The 19,564-nt window shown below is 49.4% G+C and overlaps 2 long non-coding RNA genes across 4 annotated transcripts in view; one reads left to right on the top strand and one right to left on the bottom strand.

Annotated features, from left to right (window-relative positions):
- Window positions 1-950: 950 nt before the first annotated feature.
- Window positions 951-19,564, bottom strand: part of LOC140626462 (uncharacterized) — a 159,655-nt gene continuing 141,041 nt past the window's right edge. The window contains exon 5 of one of the 3 annotated variants that reach the window (XR_012025632.1): window positions 951-4,300. This is a non-coding gene — a long non-coding RNA (uncharacterized lncRNA). The remainder of the gene's footprint in view (window positions 4,301-19,564) is intronic. The other 2 variants (XR_012025633.1, XR_012025631.1) reach the window with 2 other exon arrangements.
- LOC140626463 (uncharacterized) overlaps window positions 16,033-19,564 on the top strand; it is a 51,024-nt gene continuing 47,492 nt past the window's right edge. The window contains exon 1 of the long non-coding RNA XR_012025634.1: window positions 16,033-18,175. This is a non-coding gene — a long non-coding RNA (uncharacterized lncRNA). The remainder of the gene's footprint in view (window positions 18,176-19,564) is intronic.

Below are 19,564 nucleotides of genomic sequence, written 5' to 3'. Positions count from 1 at the left end.
CAGGGTCGTCATCTCAAGCTATGATGAAGTGTTTCCAGAACCAGATAACTTGTTGCTCACATTCCAGACCCACGTGTGTAGAGACTATAATTTCCTGCGTGGATGACGACTCCCCTGTCCACACAGCCCGGGGCTGAGGGTGCCCTTGGCTTCTGCTTCTGGGATAGGCCACGTCCAGGGACAGCGTCTGGCCCGGGCCCAGTGTGGGCCCAGCGAGCAAGCAGCTGCAGGGCTGGGGGGCTGGGGAGCCGGGGGCCTGCACCCCTGGGAAGACACCCTCGGCGGGAAGGCTGTCGTGGATCAAGGGCCTGGTTTTGGTAGTGAGACAAATGCAGAATGAAGAGTCTTCATGCCCAGAAAGCACACGGGCTCCGCTCACCGGCTCGCGTTCCCCGCGCCTCGGGGTGCAGGGCGGCTGCGGAGAGCAGACCATCACAGGGCGGTTCCCAAGGCTCCTGTGCAGCTCCTCCCGCCTCCTGCATATGGAGGAGGCACCTCGGCCAATCCTTCCCCGGGCAGCCCTTCCAGAGGGGCAGACGCCCTGTGCCGACTCCCTCCCGGGTGTCCTGAGGGCGCCCGCGACCCAGGGCTCTTGCACACGGCGGGCTGTGCGGCTCTCACGCTGCCTGGCCTCCCTGCACGGTCGAGCTTGGAGCCCCATCTTGCCCCTCAGCCCCCTCCTGCCTCCCCTGCACCCTGTTTCAAAAAGTGCCCCGGGGCACCTGCGTCCCCCTTCCACTCAGGTCACGACCCCGGGGTCCCGAGATCGAGTCCCACATGGGCCTGTGTCTCTGCCTCTCCCGCTGCCTGCGTCTCTGCTCCTCTCTCTCTCTGGGTCTCTCAGGAATAAGTAAATAAAATCTTTAGAGAAAGAGAACGTGCTCCCCCTCCCTGTTGTCATGTCAGGAGCGCCCAGGCTCCTCCCCGGCCCCCCGCACCCACCCCCTGGACCCGAGTTCCCAGCTGTGGCCTCAGGCCTGCTCTCGGAAGGGCCGAGGCAGGGTGCCAGGGGGGCTCACCCCAAGTCCTGCGCATCACTGCCCTGGCCCGGGGGGGCATGTGGCTCCACTGGTCCTCGTCCCCTGCCCCCCATGTCCAGTCTCTAGGACTTCTCCCCCTGCTTCTCTCCAGATCGTTCTGATTCGCTTCCCCCTTCGTCCCCCACCCCAGCCCATGTCTCTGCGCTGGCCCGACTTCAACACCGTGCGGAGGGGCAGACGGAGGCAGCCTCGCGCAGGCGGGGAATCTGATCCAGCATCATTTAAATAACTGTTAGGTTATGGTTGCAGCAAATCTGTAGGATATTGAAACGAGTTCAGAAGAGAAGTGAGCCAGAAACAGCACGGCCCAGTGCAGTCGTGCAGCACGGAGACCGGGCGGGAGTAGTGGGGAACACGTAAGAGGGTGCAGGGGCCAAGCTGTGCACCCAACAAGCTGCGAGGATGGACCAAGCTCTGCGTGGCCTCGACAAGACTCATCCTGGGCATCTTGACCCCCGGCTCACGGGGTCTCCCTCACACTCCTGCATCTGCGGAAACACAAGCCGGCTGGGGAGGCATCCCCCCGAATCCACTGAAGAATCCAATCCCAAATTCACCTGCAGTGACGTAATTGTTTCCTTCATGGACACATGACTTAATACTGAGAAGATGCAGAATTGAGTGTGAACATGAGGAAGGTAAATCGAAGAACCTGGGTTGGATATATCGACGTCAGGAAAAGAATCGGTGGCTCCTCGCTATTTTCCTTCCGTGTTGGGTTCAAGAGGAACCCGTGCGCTAGAGCGGCAGGTCCAGCTTGTAATTCTAACTTAAAATGTGCAGTTACACCGTTGACTTGGGTTATGATCTTTATGTTGACATTTCCAGAGGATGTAAAATTCATCCTGTGTCTAGATTTGGTTTGTTATCTTTCTAGGAATAGTTACGTAAGCGTTTGGGAAGATTTGTTTGTTAATCAGACAATTAAGGAAATCACATGATTATAAATAGTGTTTAAATGTTATTTAGTTTTTGTTAATAGAACCAAGGGTTAATCAGAGACCCCTTTTAAATGTCATTCAATATTACTAGATGCATTGTTTAAAAATAAGATTTTCAGATTGAATGACATGTGCAAATGCCGTTGTGCTGAACAACATTTAAAATATTCACCAATTTTGGGGCACCTGGGCGGCTCAGTTGGTTAAGCATCCTACTCTTGGTTTTGGCTCAGGTCATGATCTCAGGGTCATGAGATCGAGCCCCCCCCCCCCCGTCAGTCGGGTTCTACACTCAGTGGGGAGTCTGCTTGAGAGTCTCTCTCTCCCTTTCCCTCTGCCCCTCCCCCCTCTAAAATAAATAAATGTTTTTTTATAAACTTTTTTTTTAACTAAAAATAAAAAATTCACCAATTTGTATTATAAGAGTATTTCTTATGAAGCGCTTTGGCAAGGATCACATTTTCTTCCCCCGAAAAAATCATTTCAGCCACTGATGGGAGCACACGCTCACAAGAGAGGAAAAGGGGGTGCAGTTGAGGCTGGAGGAATGTCACTGGTTAATTTGTGAAATTGAGCCAGTTGGGTAACCTCTCTGAGCCTCGGTGTTAAAATGGCTCAAATACAATTATGTGAGGAAGCTGTTTGCGAGGATAAGAACGAAATGATGTGGCTAAAGCAAGCCCCTTGCCAGGCACCTGCTCAGAGCCAACGCCCAGCAAACAGTGCTCGATGCTCTATCTCCTTCGGGGACACACGATAATAGCAAATGTAATACTCTTTTCCTGTGTCACTGTTTGCTTGGATTTTATTGGAAATTTATGGGGAAACTTGCAGAGTGACCCTGGGGACACATGAGAAACACGTCACTTGCCCATGGCTCTACTGGTCTCCGTGGCCGTCTGACTTCATCACTCACCCTCCCCTCCGGGCTGCCCCCGGACATGCCAGGCCACCTCCAAGGCGGCCTCCATGGCCCTTCCTCCCTCTGCTTGGAGGGGGCATGACCTCCAGGGCTTGGCATGACCCACCGCCTCCCACTTTCGGACCTCTGTTCCAATGCCCCCCGAGCCCCCCATTTAGAACCACCTCTATGGGCCTCATTGCCCTGCTTTCGTTTTCCCCAAAGCCCTTCTCCCCATTTTATAGGACCTCTGCTGGCATCACTTGTCTGTGCGTTCACGGTCCCCCCTAGAATGCAAACAAAAGCAGAGATTTTTGTGGATGTGGTTTGCTGTTGTGTCCTCATATCCGGGACAGGGCCTGGGCCTAGAAACGGCAGAGCCAGTTAAAGCACAGAGGGAGCCAGGCCTCGGGCAATGCAGGCCCTGATTCCAAAGCTGAGACTCACCTGTTGTGTGACCTCGCACAACTCACGTGGCATTCCTGAATCTTCGTTTCCTCTTGTCCAAAGCGGGCCCAGCCGTCCTTCCGCGGGCCACTTGGTGGGTCGCCCGCGGACTGAGCGAGGCGTGAGGGCACGTTTACTCTAAGACGGTGCCCAAGCTTGACAGACTCTTATCATTAGTTGGTGACACGTGGGAAAATTGCCTACGTGCGCGCTGCTTCGAATGTTCTCAAATTGGCAATTATTTTCCCTGTGGCCTTCACATGGAATCAGGTGGCTCTGCCAAGTACGGCATCCGCCCCCAGCACCCCTGTGCCCTGCTGTGTGGCCGAAGGAAGGACGGTCCACAGTTTCTGAACCCCGGTGGAAACCAGGGTTGGCCCAAAGACTCTGGAGATCTATCGAGGCCAGAGCAGCATCTTCCGAATTTGTCTCCCTTTTCTATGAAATGCCTGGACTCCATTCTTTCAGGGACGGACGGTTGAAAAATTGTATGAGGGGAAGCAATTGGACAAAGTACATTATCTCTGATAACGAAACAATTTTACTGGTGCACCCCTCATAGCCAAGGGGGCGGGTAATAGGGTTTAAGAGATGGTAAAAGGATTCTCCTCACTGCCCATGTTGGGTTACTCAGGTCTTTGTTTTTAGAAATTCCTCCCATGAAGTTCAGGGACCAGGGATCTTTCTCGTATCCATGGACACTCTTGAGCAGAAAAAACAGGCGTGTTTCCAGAGACCAGGCCCTGTGAGAGGGCCTCTTGGCAGCACCACAGAGAATGAGTGTCTCACCCCGAAGCCCGCAGTATCCAATAAAGCTGGTTGCTCTCCCCACTCACCCGGGTCATCACCTGCAAACACCTGTGCTGGACCTAGCCACGGGTTCAGGCTCCGCGTGCGGCGGGCACACTTCGGAGGGCCTCCCGCTCCACTTCAGAATCACACGCGGGTACCCGTGCGATGTCCCGGGTTCCCTGGGAAATAAAACATGTGAATGTAGGATACGTTATAGGACAGGTGATAAGATGGTGCAGGAAACCAGATACAGGAAACGCAGGTCCTCTTCCCACCCGGGCCCAGCAGTTCAAACACAAGTTTCCCATTGATACTGGAGCTAAGGAAAGAGATGGGCGCCATCTTGTGGAGAGACCCCGGGTGCTGGGGCCTTGTGCGCCCCCAACCTCTCTTCCCGGGGGAAGCATCTGCCAGACTCCCCCCATCCTCACCATCTTCTGACTCGAGCGCATTAGGAACAGGTATTGGACAACATTCTTTCAACTTTTTCCAAATCAGAGTAATTTTAAAAGCCAATAACTCTAGGGGCACCTGGATGGCTCAGTGGTTGAGCATCTCCCTTTGGCTCAGGTCATGATCCTGGGGGTCCTGAGATCGAGTCCCACATCGGGCTCCCTGTAGGGAGCCTGCTTCTCCCTCTGCCTGTGTCTCTGCCATTCTCTCTCTGTGTCTCTCATGAGTAAATAAATACGATCTTTTTAAAAAAAAGTTAATAATTCTAATCTCCCCGGCTAAGGCCTACCCGACGCTGTGTACTGATTTGCCCTCCAGGAAGATTCCCTTGTGACACCTCTGGCTTCCCACAGACGCCTCTGTCCTCAGTGTGTTGGGGTGTCCAGTTGGAAGGAAGGGAGTGACAGTTCTGTTGCTCATGCAGCCCCTGCCCCCCTTCAGTGTAACACCATTGGCCTTGGGCACCGAAGACACTCAAATGAGTAGGACCGGGCTGTGGCTCTGAGACATGTATCTACGTGACAGGTGCTATGAGTGTGTACAGAAAGCAGTGGGAAATAAAAAATTAAAAAAAAAAAAAAGCAAGCAAGCAGTGGGTACAAAAGAGCTGGGGAGAGAAGAGAGGCCGTGGCCGCTGTCGGCGCCCCGTGTCGCCCCCACCGTGCTGCCCCCCCGCAGCCTCCTCGGAGTGCCAGCTGGAGCTACAGCCCTGGCCACGTTGACAAGCCTGTCCGCTGGGGCCTTCCGCCCTCCCTGGCGAGGCTGCCCTGGGTGTGGACACGTGGCGTTTCCTCTTAGCTCATCCAAGGCAAAGTTGGAATTTTCCAGCAGAAGTGTTTACTAGGCAACTAAAGGAAAAACAAAAGAAAAAAAAGAGAAAAGGAAAGGAAAGGAAAGGAAAAGAGACAGCTTTGCTGAAAGAAGGTGTCTTTGACCCGTGGCCGGCTGGGTGGGGGCGAGCAGCTGCTCAGCACACAAGCCCCTCTGGCTCCTTCATTCCACAGGGGCCCCTGGGGGTGCAAGGCCAGGCTGAGGCCGACTGGCTCCCGGGCCTGCTGAAATCTGCACTACCTTCCAGAACCTGCTTCCTAACTCCACTTTTTTTTTTTTTTTTTTAAGATTTTATTTATTTATTTGACAGAGAGAAAGAGGGAGAGAGAGCACACACATGCAGGGGTGGGGGGGTGCAGGCAGAGGGAGAGGGAGAAGCAGGCTCCCCCCTGAGCAGGGAGCCCGACGCAGGGCCCAGGACCCTGAGATCAGGACTTGAGCTGAAGGCAGACGCTTCAGCAGCGGAGCCCCCCAGGCGCCTCCTAAACTGTGCGCTCAGATGGTCTCACGGCCCGGGGAGGCCAGAGCACAGAGAGTCTGAGCCCCTTGTCTGAAGGCACACAGCTGGCCGCTGGCAGAGCCAAGCCCGGGCCCAGGCTTGGCTCCAGACCCTGGGCTCTGAGTCACGATGCTCTCTCCTCACCAGAGTCAAGTAAGTTTTTCCAACCTCCGGGCAGCTCTCAAAATCAGTGTTTCCAGGGTATGATTTTTCAACATCAAGTTTCCAGGGCCCCAAACTCTCACCGACGGTGGAACCTGTGACATTCTACGCCAGGTCCTCAGCTGGCTGCGCTAAGGTGACCATGAGGACCCTGCTCCCCCCAGAGCAAGGGGACAAACGAGGTCTCACGTCCCCCCAACCCCCTCCCCGGCCCAGCTCAGCCAGGTTCCTGCCAAAGTCTTGTCTGCACCTCTTGTCAACGCTTCTTGTACAAACTTGCTTACATCACTTATTTTTTAAATTAAAAACTTAGTTATTTTGAAGACGAAGTGCTTGATTTTCCTTCTCGGGATGCTTGGTTCCATAGCCCGTTTAAAGGCCAAGGCTCTGATTATTTTATCTCCGTGACCCACTAGAGTTTTATGTATAGTTGCAAAGGCTATATAGGCCTATAATTACGGCTTTCACACATTCTCTGTACATATTTTATCTAAAAAGAAAATTATAATAGCAATTGCCTGCTTACTACTTTTCGAAACTTATTAAGCAGTACTTATAATACCTAATTGTACACCTTTAGTTGGAGCCGTAACATCTTCTATTACGAGTCTCACCCAACTGTGGGAATAAAAGCCAATTTTACCCAGTTAACATGAAAAATGATAAAAACTCGTTTTCGCCTCGTTCTAAAATCTTCAGCTGGAAACGGAGTGTGTCAAATTATTTGAGTCAGCTGTGGCTTCCTCCTTCCTTCTGGAAGAGAACTAAATATGCCTGCTTAGTTAGGTTCATTGTTTTGTAAAATCACATCTATTTTCTCCGGCTATTATTGATGTGAAGCGTGAATATAGCATGCTGCCTGCTGGGCTGGAAATATACCCATAGAGCCAATCCCAGACTTCATTTATGATCTATTATTCCCCATTATTCCCGCAGAGTTTCTGATTGCATTCTTATTAATCGTTCTAATTTGCCCTTCATTGTGCCGACTACTTGCCATTCCGCGCTGGGCCTCTCCTCAGCTGCCTCACAGTGTTTAGTAACTTATGCCTCGCTGCAGCTTCTTCGGACTATGCAGTGCAAGGAAACTCAGACACTCAGCATCTCTTCTGCTGCTCAAGAGGACGTGGCGGTGGCCTCAGGCGCCCACACCCTAGGTGGCCCACAGTTAGGTCCCTTCTCCTGTAACCAGGACTCACTCCCTCATCACACCACTGTTTGTTGAACGTGCATTGGCTGCCAGGCCTATGCCAGGCCTATGCCAGGCACTTCGATCATAGGCCTGCCCACATTCACAGCCCAGTGAGGATGGAGAGCCAGCAAAGCCATTGACCCCAGGATGTGGTACCAAGGCCCAGGAGCTCATCCTCTCCTGATGCCCTCAGGCCCCTGTGCCGGTTGGGACACTTCCAGGTGCAGGTAACAGCAACCCACACTCAAGGGATCAGCAGCACGGAAAACATCATCTCTTAAAACAAGAAGTCAGGAGACAGGGCTCATGATACAGTAGCAGAAGAGGGTCGCCAAGACTTGGGTCGTCGTCTTCTTCCTGCCCCTCCACCTGGGCATGCTGGCTTCCACCTGGGACTGACTGTCCCCAAGTGCTCACCGGATGCTTGCAGCACTTTCAAGTGACACTTCTGGTCACGACTCACAGAAAGAGGAAAAGGGCTTTCTTCTTCCTTTTGTCTCTTGCTAAGAGAGATCATTCTTGAAGCCCCCCCCCACCACCGAATTATCCCTTGGGTCTTACTGGATAAACTTGCGTCATTCCACACTCATGTTTAAACCAGTCACTGGCAGGGTACACGAGGTCCGTGATTGCCTCACACCCATTAGGACCTTGGGGTGGTGAAAGTGCCAGTCCTCCCTAAACACGTGGCTGCATGGGAGGGTAGGACACTGAACAAACTTAAGGTTCTGTTAGGGAGCAGAAAGTAAGAGGTAATGGCTATTGGGTAGACCACTATGGTCACTTTGAGTAACGATCAACCTCTTCTAAATGAAAAAAAAAATTATTAAATGAATGTGGGCTTTGTTATCTTCATGATAATATTCTCCATATGGTCCTATAGCTACAAAACTAAAGCCAATTTATAAATTCAGTACAAATGTACAAAACCGATGAAATTAATTGTCAACGTTAATTTAAGGTGCCAGGCAAAAGACGCTATTTTGCAGAAGCCAACAGTGACTCTCAACATGAATAAGCTGCTATAGAAGCATGTGTCATATGATAAACCAGCCTCTCTCCACTGTCCTGTTCACTGAGTGAACTCACACCACTGTGGCATTTTGTTCATCCTTGAGACTGATGCCACTTAGCTTACATCTGGCACAAAGGAGCTCTACATCTATCCCTGCGAGCTAGTGACTGTGTCATGTAGTGTTACTTGATGCTCACAGACTACATTTTAAGAAACACTGGCTTAGAATGATTTGTACCTAACATCCTACCTGTGACCAGAAATTCTGGGAGTTGAACAATAGCCAAAATATGGAAAGAGCCCAGATGTCCATTCATAGATGAATGCGTAAAGAAGATGGGGTATGTATACAATGGAATATTACTCAGCCATCAGAAATAATAAAATCTTGCCATTGGCAATGATGTGGATGCAGCTAGAGGATATTAAGCTAAGTGGTATAAGTCAGTCAGGGAAAGACAAATATCACATGATGTTACTCCTATGTGGAATCTAAGAAACAAAACAGATGAACGTAGGGGAAGGGAAGGAAAAATAAAACAGAAACGGAGAGAGAGAGAGAGAGACAAACCATAAGAGACTCATAACTCTAGGAAACAAACAGGGCTGCTGGAGGGGAGGTGGGTGGGGGTACGGGGTAATTGGGTCACGGGCATTAAGGAGGGCATGTGATGTGATGAGCGCTGGGTGTTATATGCAACTGATAAATCACTAAGCTCTACCTCTGAAATTAATAATACAGTATATGCTAATTGAATTGAATTTTAATTTAAAAATTTAAAATAAAATAGAGAAGAGGACAGCCCCTGTAGTGCAGTGGTTTAGCGCCACCTGCAACCTGAGGTATGATCCTGGAGACCCGGGATCGAGTTCTGCATCGGGCTCCCTGCATGGAGCCTGCTTCTCCCTCTGCCTGTGTCTCTGCCTCTCTCTCTCTCTCTCTCTCTCTCTCTGCGTCTCTATGAATAAATAAATAAAATCTTTAAAATAAAAATAAAATAAGAGAAGAAAAAAAGAAATCCTTGGAATCGAAATGTTATTAGTGAAGACAGGCCAAGAAGAGGAAAGATTCAGAAGAAGAGAGAATTGTAATTAGAAAATACGTGAAAAGTGTAATGAATTTTTTTCACCAAGCCCCTATAGATAACCCAATATCACCTCAATTTACCCACATGTAAAAAAAAAAAAAAAATTTACCCACATGTGTGATGCAGACTATCACTTTCCGCGTGTGCCTTGATGTGAAAAAGCGAAGTGGCTCTGCTCTAGGGGCTCCTGCTCATGTGCTTTAGGAGAGAAGATGTTCAGAGCAGTGTTATTTATAACAGCGAAAAAGTAGAAACCATTTGGACATTAACTGGTCACATAAATCATGGTATATTCACATAATGGCAAATTATACAGCGGTGAGAATTAACGAACCACAGCTACGTCCCCACGATATGGATGACATCTACACAGCTGCACGGAACTTCCATCGCTCTAGAAACGGAAGGCATCCCTGAGACGATGTCTCTAAGGCTGCCCCTTGCGGACGCTGTGGCCCTTTGGGCATCGGTAAGAACAAAAGCAGTAATGGACTGACACACATTCCGTGTTCAAACCTGCCTGTTCTGACACTCAGAAACAACAACAATGACACCAGTTTGCTGGTTGCCCCTGTACTAGGAGACCAACTTAATATTTTAAAAACTGGTAAATAGGAGGAAAGCATGAAGGCTTTATCTGACCTTTTCTGTATTGATAAAGAAAACTTTCTCTCGTAGAAGCATTCCAGCAAACAAAATGAAGAGATGATTTAAAAATTAGAAAATCACCATTTTGCAATCTTTAATGACACAATCTAAGTAAGCATGAATAACCAGGCATTCTGTGGTTCCCACGATAACCACCTGTGAAGTATCCTGGATCCCACCCCCCCCCCCAAAAAAAAAAACCCAAACAAAACAGAAAACAAACAAAACACCAAAGAACCCAAGATCTAACTACCGGAAAGCCTGAGGACAGAGACACATCCTAAAAGGTACCTCATGCATGCAATTAGCAAAATCCAGATCCTACAGGAGAAATAATTTGATTTCTTCAACAAATGTATTCCAAAAGGGGCAAGGAAAGAAAAGGAGCAAGTACAGATTAGAAAAGATGTAAGAGGCACATCAACTAATTGGAACGATTTGAACTTCTTTGGATCCTGATTTGAACAAACTATATAAAAAAAACGTACGAGGCAGCAAAATCAATGCGTCTTTGATGATATTATGTAATTGTTGTTAATTACTTTAGGTAGGGTAATGATAGTATGGTTTTTTTTTAAAGAGTTTTACTATTTTAGAGAGCCCTGCTGAAATATTTACAGACAAAATAATGTGATATATGAGGTTTGCTTCAAAATAACCAGAGGGAGTGTCTAGATGAAAAAAGACTGGGCATGAGTTGATCACGGTTAAGCTATCGGATACATGGAGGTCTAGTACACTCTACTATTTTTCTTCTCAATATTTATGAAAATTTTATGAAATTTTTCATAATCAAGTTTCTCTCCTAAAAATTTTTTTTTTATCTCTAGGATAATTAGTGGATATGTTGCACTCAGCAGATATTTTACTTAGTGCAAACCTGTACCAGGGGTGACGGTAAGACTAGTCAACCTGTCTGGGCTCTGTTTCCTGGGTCGGCGAGTCACCGGCTCCTGCTGGTGTAGGTGCAGTAAGTGTCCACAAAATAAGCAAGTTTCAGTGTGACGCGCTGTTAAGGATGAAAGATGTGTAAGAAGTGATCTTTGACCACAAGTATCTTACCACCCAGTTTGTAGGCGAGACACCGCAGGTATGCTTGCACGTGAGTGGTGACAGTCACCCGCTCGCCCGCATCCCGGCAATCAGAGGTTTTATGCAATACCACGCAGCGCCCGTCTCTGTCGCTCGGGGGTGACATGCACCCTTGTCATCATAAGCAGGTCACAAGAAGCTCTCCTGACCACTTGGGCCATCTTCCCTGCCCTACTCCCCCTTTCTATCTAGATCATTCCGAGAGCAGGCTTGTTTTAGGTCACGTTTCATTGCCGATCGGCTAGAAAGTGATTCGTTCGGCTGGGATACTGGAGCACACACCTTCCCGCGGGAGGCAGCAATAGCTCTTCCCCGGCTCCGCGGTCTGCTTCGGGGGTCAGCAGACCTGAAGTGGATACAGAGAACTCACGGGAGCCAGTCGGTGGACAATAGGAAGCACTTGTCCCATAACAGTTGTGCCAGCGTCAGACCTGCTGGGAAGGGCCCTTCGCTGTAAAATCGTGTGCCCGGTGCCAAATGGTTAAGTCTTTCAAGTCCCACAGGTGCTTCACCTTGTCGTATGCAGAAAGGATGTACATAAGATCTAAAGTTGCAGCCACAGAAGAAGAGCAGGCAGTGGAAATGCACCACTGGAGAGTTCTCAGAAATCCTGTGTCCTTGGCGTGCGTGGGTACCCCAGTCAGCCAAGCGTCTGACTCTCGGTTTTGGCTCAGGTCATGACCTCAGGGTCGTGACATCCAGCCCCGTGTCTGGGCTCCACGCTCAGCGGGGAGTCTGCTTGAGATTCTCTCTCCCGCTCCCTCTGCTCCTTCACCCCACCTCTCAAATAATAAATACATCTTTAAAAAAGAAAAAAATATTCCGTGTGCTTGAATAAATGTCCTCTCCTCAAGCACTCACTACACTTTCACGTGCTGGGTGATTAGTGCTTGGAGTGGCGTCCAGCCCAAGTGGGAAGGGTCACAGCCACTGCTGCCATCTGGAGGGGAGGCTGCCGTCCAAGGATCCATTTCTGTATAGGTTTGGGGGCCATTGGGAGGATCAAATTCTGAGGACCTGCCGGTACTTTCTCTCCCCCGCCCCATTTGTTTCCTTTCTTACAACACCCCTTCCGAGCATCAGGGCCCTTTTAACAGCTGTCAAGAAAGTACTTCAAAGATGAGAAGCCCTGTTGTCCCTGAAGTGTCCCTGAAGTGGTCCCGTGACCCCCACCAGGCCCTGGCTACGGCCACCCCAGGGTCGTCCCGAATCTACAAATGGAAAGGAGATTGAAGAAAAACTAGTTCCTCATCATAATGACACAAATGCACAGAGAGAAACAAAACAAAACAAGAACCCAAAAAGCCAGAGCAAGGAGGCCGCAGCCCTGCCCCCCCGTTGGCGCCATGAGGGTGCACACGTCCCCCTCCTCCCGCAGCCAAGCCACAGCCCCCCTCACCCGGACTCCCCGAGATGGCCTCAGCTCAGATCAGGGCTCTCGCAGGCAGCGGGGCGTCTCAGATGCAGCCACATCATGCCTCTGGGTTCACCCCGGGAGCCAACTGTCGTCTCGGGCACGGGTGAGACCCCAGGAATCTGGAGGCAGAGCTGCAATCGGTCATGTCATCACTTAGTCCTTAGGTCCCACGTCTGCTTGTTCTCCATCCACTCGACAGGCCGAGTAGCTGCTGTGGCCGGAGCACCGCGCTGGGCAACGTGTGCTGGCAGCAGGTTGCCTTCCAGAAGGGCCGAAGGCGGCATTCAGGCTGCGGGGAGGCCTCGGCTTCCTTCTCTTGCGGGTTCTCCACCGTGTCTGGTGCAGGAGGCCGTCGATGGCGCAGGTGGCTCTGACCGTCGCTCTGCCTTCAGAAATTAGCTCCCTGCCCCGCTGGGCCAGGACTCAGGGCTTTTCCTGTTTAGAATGTTCTTTCACGCCCATCTTCAGGCAGGAAAACACGGCCCTCCCTCTGTCCTTGGCAATCCGACGGGAGCAGCGTGGAGACCCACCCCCACTCCCTTCGAGAAGCGCTGACTACTCTGCTCCCCACCTCTAGCCAAGGGGAAGCGCCCCCCCCCCCATGAAATCAGCCTGAGGAGGCAAAGGCCAGTTTCAGAGATGTTGTCATTGAACATTCTGCCTCGGTTTCCCTCACTTCCACGATCCCAGTGATCTGCGGGACCAGGTGGCGCCTCAGCTCTCTCCCCGCTGCCACACCAATACCTGCAAAACGCACTGCTTTGATCACTTATTTCACACTTGGCACAACGTGAGCCAATGCTGTCCTGAATACTTTCCGGTTCTCAGATGATCGTATCGGGGGGTGAGGCCGGGGTGGCACTGTGGGACAGGGTGGCGACCATTTAACTTCTGTGGCAGGCTTTCCCTTGGCATGGAGAGTTCTTTTTCGACATACCCTCGGGGGCATCACTTCGTTGTGAAATAAATAGCCCTTGGGGTGAAGCCAAGAGGGAGCGGGACTCCATGAACAGAAGTGTCCCATTTAATAAATGTCCTTAGAGTAGCCCAAGAGTGAAAGGCTAGGAGACTCTAGACGAGGGGGAAAAAAATGTTAAAAGGTAGACAGAGAGGAGTAAAAAACAAAGTTACACGGTATTCGGCTTGAAGGAAGAACCGGTGAGAAGTTACAGGCGGCAGGGACTTGCAATAACAAGGATTTTAATTATCTGCAATTATGGTCATTTGGGGAAGGTTTTGTGGTGCAGGAGTCACCTGTATGACCTCCCCACCCCACACACACCCCGTTTCCTCAAACCTTGAGGGGAGAGGAATCCCCCAGTGGGAACGCTGCAAGCTCAAGAGGAACAACACAGTAAGATGATCAATAATTTGGGGAAAGAGGATTCCAGAAGAAGAAAAAAAGAAGTGACCTCGCGGAATCTTAAACTTCCCACTTCCCTGCCAATATGAGAAGGACGCCGGTTTTCCCAGCATTCATGGAATCAGGGTTTGAGGAACTGTATTGACAGGTGGTGACCCCAGCAGCTAGCCTGGGCCCATCGGTGCAGCTGTGGGTTGGATGCGCCCTCTCCTGCAGGCCCAGGAGCTAACTCAGCAAACTTTGTGCCGAATTCACCTTGGTGACCATGAAGATACTGCTTTTAACTCGGGCAATAAGAACCTGAATACGAATCTGTCTGGCCTTTTCCTGGCTGGAGTCTGGCTGAGGAACAAGATCTTTTTCATTTGGTACCATAAATAACACATTCAGGAAGATTCCATCGATTCACTCCTGCGGAAATATTGGTGTCAGAATTAGCAACACTGTGCTCTTTGTAGGACGTGAGCCCTCTCATAGAGAACCCACTAATGCCCTCCCCGCTGGATTTTATTAATCGCATCTTACAAAGGGGCCCCTCTTTGCTGAGAGATTGATACAAAGCCACAGGCCTCAAGAACCACGCCATAGATTTCTCCTCATTTATCTTTTCCATATAATCACTTTTTAAACAAATTAAAATAACCATCTCTAATTCTTTTTTAAATTATAAATATGCTACAGTCACAAAACTCAGAAAATCAAGGGGAGAAAGGAATCGTGCTGCTCTCCTGCTGGTGCTAAAAACTGCGAACATTGTAACGTATTCCTATGAAAGCTTTGCTATAATTTATTGTTTCACTTTCTTCAAAAATCATGAAATCTTTCAAACATAGAAAATAATGGGGATCCCTGGGTGGCTCAGCAGTTTAGTGTCTGCCTTTGGCCCAGAGTGTGATCCTGGAGACCAGGGATTGAGTCCCGCATCGGGCTCCCTGCATGGAGCCTGCTTCTCCCTCTGCCTGTGTCTCTGCCTCTCTCTCTCTCCCTCTCTCTCTGTGGGTCTCATGAGTAAATAAATAAAATCTTAAAAAAAAAATTCATTAAAAAAAAGAAAATAAAATAACCGGCATCTACATACTCAGCCCTAAAATTAAAAAAAAAAATACATGATTACTATGTGACTGCAGATATCTTTTTATTTTTTATTTATTATCTCTTTTTATTTTTTATTTTTTTATAAATTTATTTTTTATTGGTGTTCAATTTGCCAACATATAGAGAATAACACCCAGTGCTCATCCTGTCAAGTGCCCCCCTAAGTGTCTGTCCCGTCAAGTGCCTGTCACCCATTCACCCCCACCCCCTGCCCATCACCCCTAGTTCGCTTCCCAGAGTTAGGAGTCTCTCACGTTCTGTCTCCCTTTCTGATATTTCCCACTCATTTTTTCTCCTTTCCCCTTTATTCCCTTTCACTATTTTTTATATTTATCTCTCTTTTTAAATGAGTAAATGGTGACCGATCCGGGGAGAGCTCCCACCCTGGATCACATGGGCCCCCTCACAGCCTCATGCTGAGGCCACGTTGTGCAGAAGGCAGCAGGCTCCCCCCCCAGGTCTGACCTTGCATCGTATTTGTCTCCATAAGCATCTACTGCTGTTTTGAGTGTTTTTGCATGTACACGAATGACCACCGAGGATATCTCCCGCCTGTTTTCCTTTCAGCATCCTGCTGTGGACGCCTGCTCCACTGCCACCGCTGTGTTGACTGGAGTCTGGCTGATTCACTCTCCTGCTGAGAGGTTAGCCTGTTGCCGCTTTGTTGCTCCTACAGACATTCCGCACAGAGTCTTTCCTGGGACTCCTTGAGTGTAGGTGAATTACTGGATCCCCCCACATATCCATCTTCACCTTTAGTGGAAAGTGGCCGATTCCTCCCTGAATTTTGGTATAATGTGCACTTTCTGTTTTACAAGCTCCATCTGCCTTATTCTCTTCAACACTTGGTAATATCAGACCTTTATTTTTTCAATTACCATGAGGCTGTCTTTGTATTATTATTATTATTATTGACCTGCCAACTTCCTTCCATTCAGCTTCATGTTACTTTCCATTGGATTGTTTGTCTCAGGGTGGATTATTTGTATGCATAGTGAGGATGAATTTGGAAGGTTCTAGAAGCATTCAAAACATTCTGTTCTTTGTGCCGGTTCATCGGTGGGAGACCTGTGCTTTCAGTCATTTTTGCCTGGGGTTGGGGGCTGTCCCTGCCAATTCCCACTGCTACAAACCATCCCAGAGCAGAGAGAAGCAGGGGAAAGACTGAAAGGGAAAGGAAGGAGATAAGGGAACCAGTCCTCTGTTTGGGGCTCCTGTGCCATTTTTGTCAAAGGCTCAACCAAGGTGCGCTCTGGATGAGTGAGGTTTAGGCTGACTCTGGGAAGTTGGAGAAAATGAAGAAGGTTATAAATTAATTCATTTGGGTTGGTGGGAAGTAGAGAGTAGGACCTCAGGCAGAGAAGGACTCAGGCAGGCCAGGAGAGAGGAACAGCAGACCCGACATCCTCCCCAGGCGCGTTGTCCTAGAGTAGCCTCTGTAAGGTCCACGTGCTTTTTGCCTCCCCCTTGGGCTCAGGTCCATGCTGGGAGAAGGGAAGGCTCTTCATTGTTACCCCCTCCCTTGTACTCATCTCTTTCATTTATCAAATCAGTAGACTGAAATCCTGCTCACCTTTCTCCTGTCTTCTCAGGCACCCTTTTCCTCTCCATCCTACAGCCACCCTATTGGCCAAGGGGCTCTCCTCGTCCACTGGGTGGACCAGTGCAGCCAGTCAGCCAGCACACTGGCCTAATGCACTCCCTACAGCACACTTGCTGAATCCCATCACAGCTCTAGATGCCCCAGTGCGCTCCCTCTCACATCTGCACCGCGGGACTCATCTCCTGCCGCCTTATCTCTTCCCTTTTCCTTCGTATGCCTCATTCACAGCCACCTCCAAACCTCCTCTCATACCATTTCTACAGCTTGGAATATTCTCTTCCCTTTACTTGTTCAATCTTTCACAGCCAGTCTCCAGACCTCTGTTGTCTCTGAAGCCGTCCCTGGCCGCTCCCGGCTTCTCCGCTGCTACTTTTACTTTGCTCTCTGGCCAGACTTGCAGGTGGTCTCCAGGTTAGCTATTCATAAATACAGAGGGACTGAACACTACTCAGTGGTGATTACAATTTACTGAGCCTATTAGGTACTAGAGAGTGTGTCTGCTTCCTCTTCCATCTCTACCACAAATCCGAGAACTTCGAGTTATTCATGTTATTACCTAATGTTGTGGATTCACACTCTACGGATCTGAAATTTGAAGCATCTTAACAACTGGTGGCATCTTACAACTGCAGTGACTGTGATGGAAGTCTGATTGCTTCCAGGGAATACCTGCATTTGCTTCTGTCAGAACCTGGGACACTCCAAGCAGAGGCTACTTCAGAATGAATTCTATGCCTGCTAGTGTGGACTCCATCCACTGAGTGACCGGAGCACTGTTTTGTGGTACACAGCCTCACGGAAGTTTTATTTTTCTCTCTGCCCCATGTCTCCAGATGGAGGCAGGCATGTTTCCCCACCGACCTTTCTGCACAGCAGTCATTTCTCTTTACTTTCACCCAGAGCATGACTCTGGTGCCCCAGTTTTATGTGCAGGTCTCCTGTTAGACTCTCCACCTTGGGCATTTTTAAATTTCTAAGTTGTGTTTAAATCGATGCTATATAAAATAATTGTTCGCACTTTATCTCTATGATACGGTAATTCCATTTGCATATTTGAAAAATGAAGGTGTTAGTTCAGAACCTGAGGGCAGAGGTGAGTGAAGGAAAAGTAAAGAGGCGCCTACAAATGCCTGTTGATTAATTCACTGGTTGATTGGTCCTGACCCTACGTCTCTCGGAATTAGATTCTCAATCGATCCACTTTATTCTGAATCCAAATCTTAGGTGAGCAGACTTTCAAAGAGGTACGCATAGCTCCATATGTCAACTCGAGACAACAAATGACATTTAACTTGTCATCATTTCAATCATCGCATCAGGGATGGAAAGAGAGAAGTTGGGACTGTCCTGTGAGCACGTCTCAGGGCAGAGCAGAGGCCAGGTGGCTCCTCACCTTCCACCTCCAGCTCAGCTCAGCTCATGAGGTCAAAGACCCTCAGATCCCCCAGCTCCACCCAAGCTGGTTTTAAAATTCCTTTGCACTTGTTATGCTTTGAGGGTTTCTTTTGGAGAAAACCACAACTTTGAATACTCATCAGCAATTCCACGCTCGGCCACAGGGATGAATCCCACAGGGCTCCTGCTGCATGGATCCATGTAAGTAAATCTGAAAACTGAGCAAAGTCAATTTCCAGTAACGAGGTCACCTGAGGGTTAGCCTTGTGGCAGTGCAGTGACGGGAAGGGGCAGAAGGGCCTTCCGGGAGGCTGCTGAGATCCCGTTTCCTCATCTGAGCGCCTACTACATTCATGGGTTCACTTTGTGAGCTGAACCCTCAGGGCATGTGTGGTTTTCTGTATGAACATTAGCCTTGATTTTAAAAAGTTTATTTAGAAGAAAAAGAAGAAAATCTAAAGCACCCTGAAAACTTAACTGAGGTGTTTGGAAATTACTCCTAAGAGAAAAAGACTCATAAAGGGAGGAAGGGAGTGGGGAAAATTGAGAAGAGACGAGGTGATTTAAACTCCTACAAGCTGGGGGGGCTGCTGGGAGTCAGGTGGCTGGAGGGGACCCCCAGAACTTTCCATAAGATGCCATCCATGTCCCAAGGAACTGCAGCTACGATGGCAGAGTTCATAACACACTCCTAAGAGGCTATTTTAGCAAATACTCAATGGGAAAACTGAAAACCAGGCTGTCCACTTCCAAAAACAACAATTGGTGGCTTCTTTCCTGGCCTCGGATCTCTGCGAGAAGAGATGCTGAAGGTGCAGTGAGAGTCACAAATGCGGTCAGTGATCATCTGTGGGTGTTCGAGGCATCCACCTCCGCTGCGGCTGGGAATGTTTCACTGGTTGGCCAGCTGAGCAACTGGAGGGGTCCTGGGTAGGCCCAGGGGCTTGGGAAAGCATTTTAGGGAGCCCATCCAGGCTACAAAGGTGAACGACACATGGGTGCTGGGACCTACCCTGAAAGCTCTGGATGTCTGCCCCTGGGCTATCTCCGGGCTTAAAAAAAAAGCCATTTCAGACGGTCGGGGTGATGACCTGAAGCCCTAAGATGCTGACTGTATTACTGGTAAGAATCCTTATGAATCAGTCAAGTCATCATCTTTCTGGGTCGGTTCGTGTTACATAGAGGTATGCGTGTGACCCACCCAGGCCCTGTGAAGTCTTGTGGATTGTGTCTCCCACTTACAACTCAGCCTGTGTAAGAAAGAAGGAACCCCAAGATGTGGTGGTTTACACTGGGCCCAGCCCAGGGGAGGGGAAGGTGATGCAGGGTCCCAGCCACTGCTGAAAGCAGAGCTGTGTTTGCAGCTCTCTGGGAACATGTGTGCATCTTTGTTTTCTCCGTAAGGAAAGGAAAGGGACTTCCTGCATGAGCCCTACTGCCTGAGGCTTAGGGGGAAAGTCTTTTTCCTGTTTCCAGGGAAAGGAAAAAAAAAATCTATCAAGCAAATGATTCAAGGCTCAACTCACACACTCACTGGATCAACTGCAGGAGGCTGCTCTCTCCACAGAATTGGGCCTGGTTCCCAAGCAC

This window comes from Canis lupus, chromosome 37 (genome assembly GCF_048164855.1).
Source record: "Canis lupus baileyi chromosome 37, mCanLup2.hap1, whole genome shotgun sequence".
NCBI lineage: Eukaryota > Metazoa > Chordata > Mammalia > Carnivora > Canidae > Canis > Canis lupus.
Note: the sequence above shows the minus strand (reverse complement) of the source record. Positions and strands in the feature narration are given on the sequence as shown.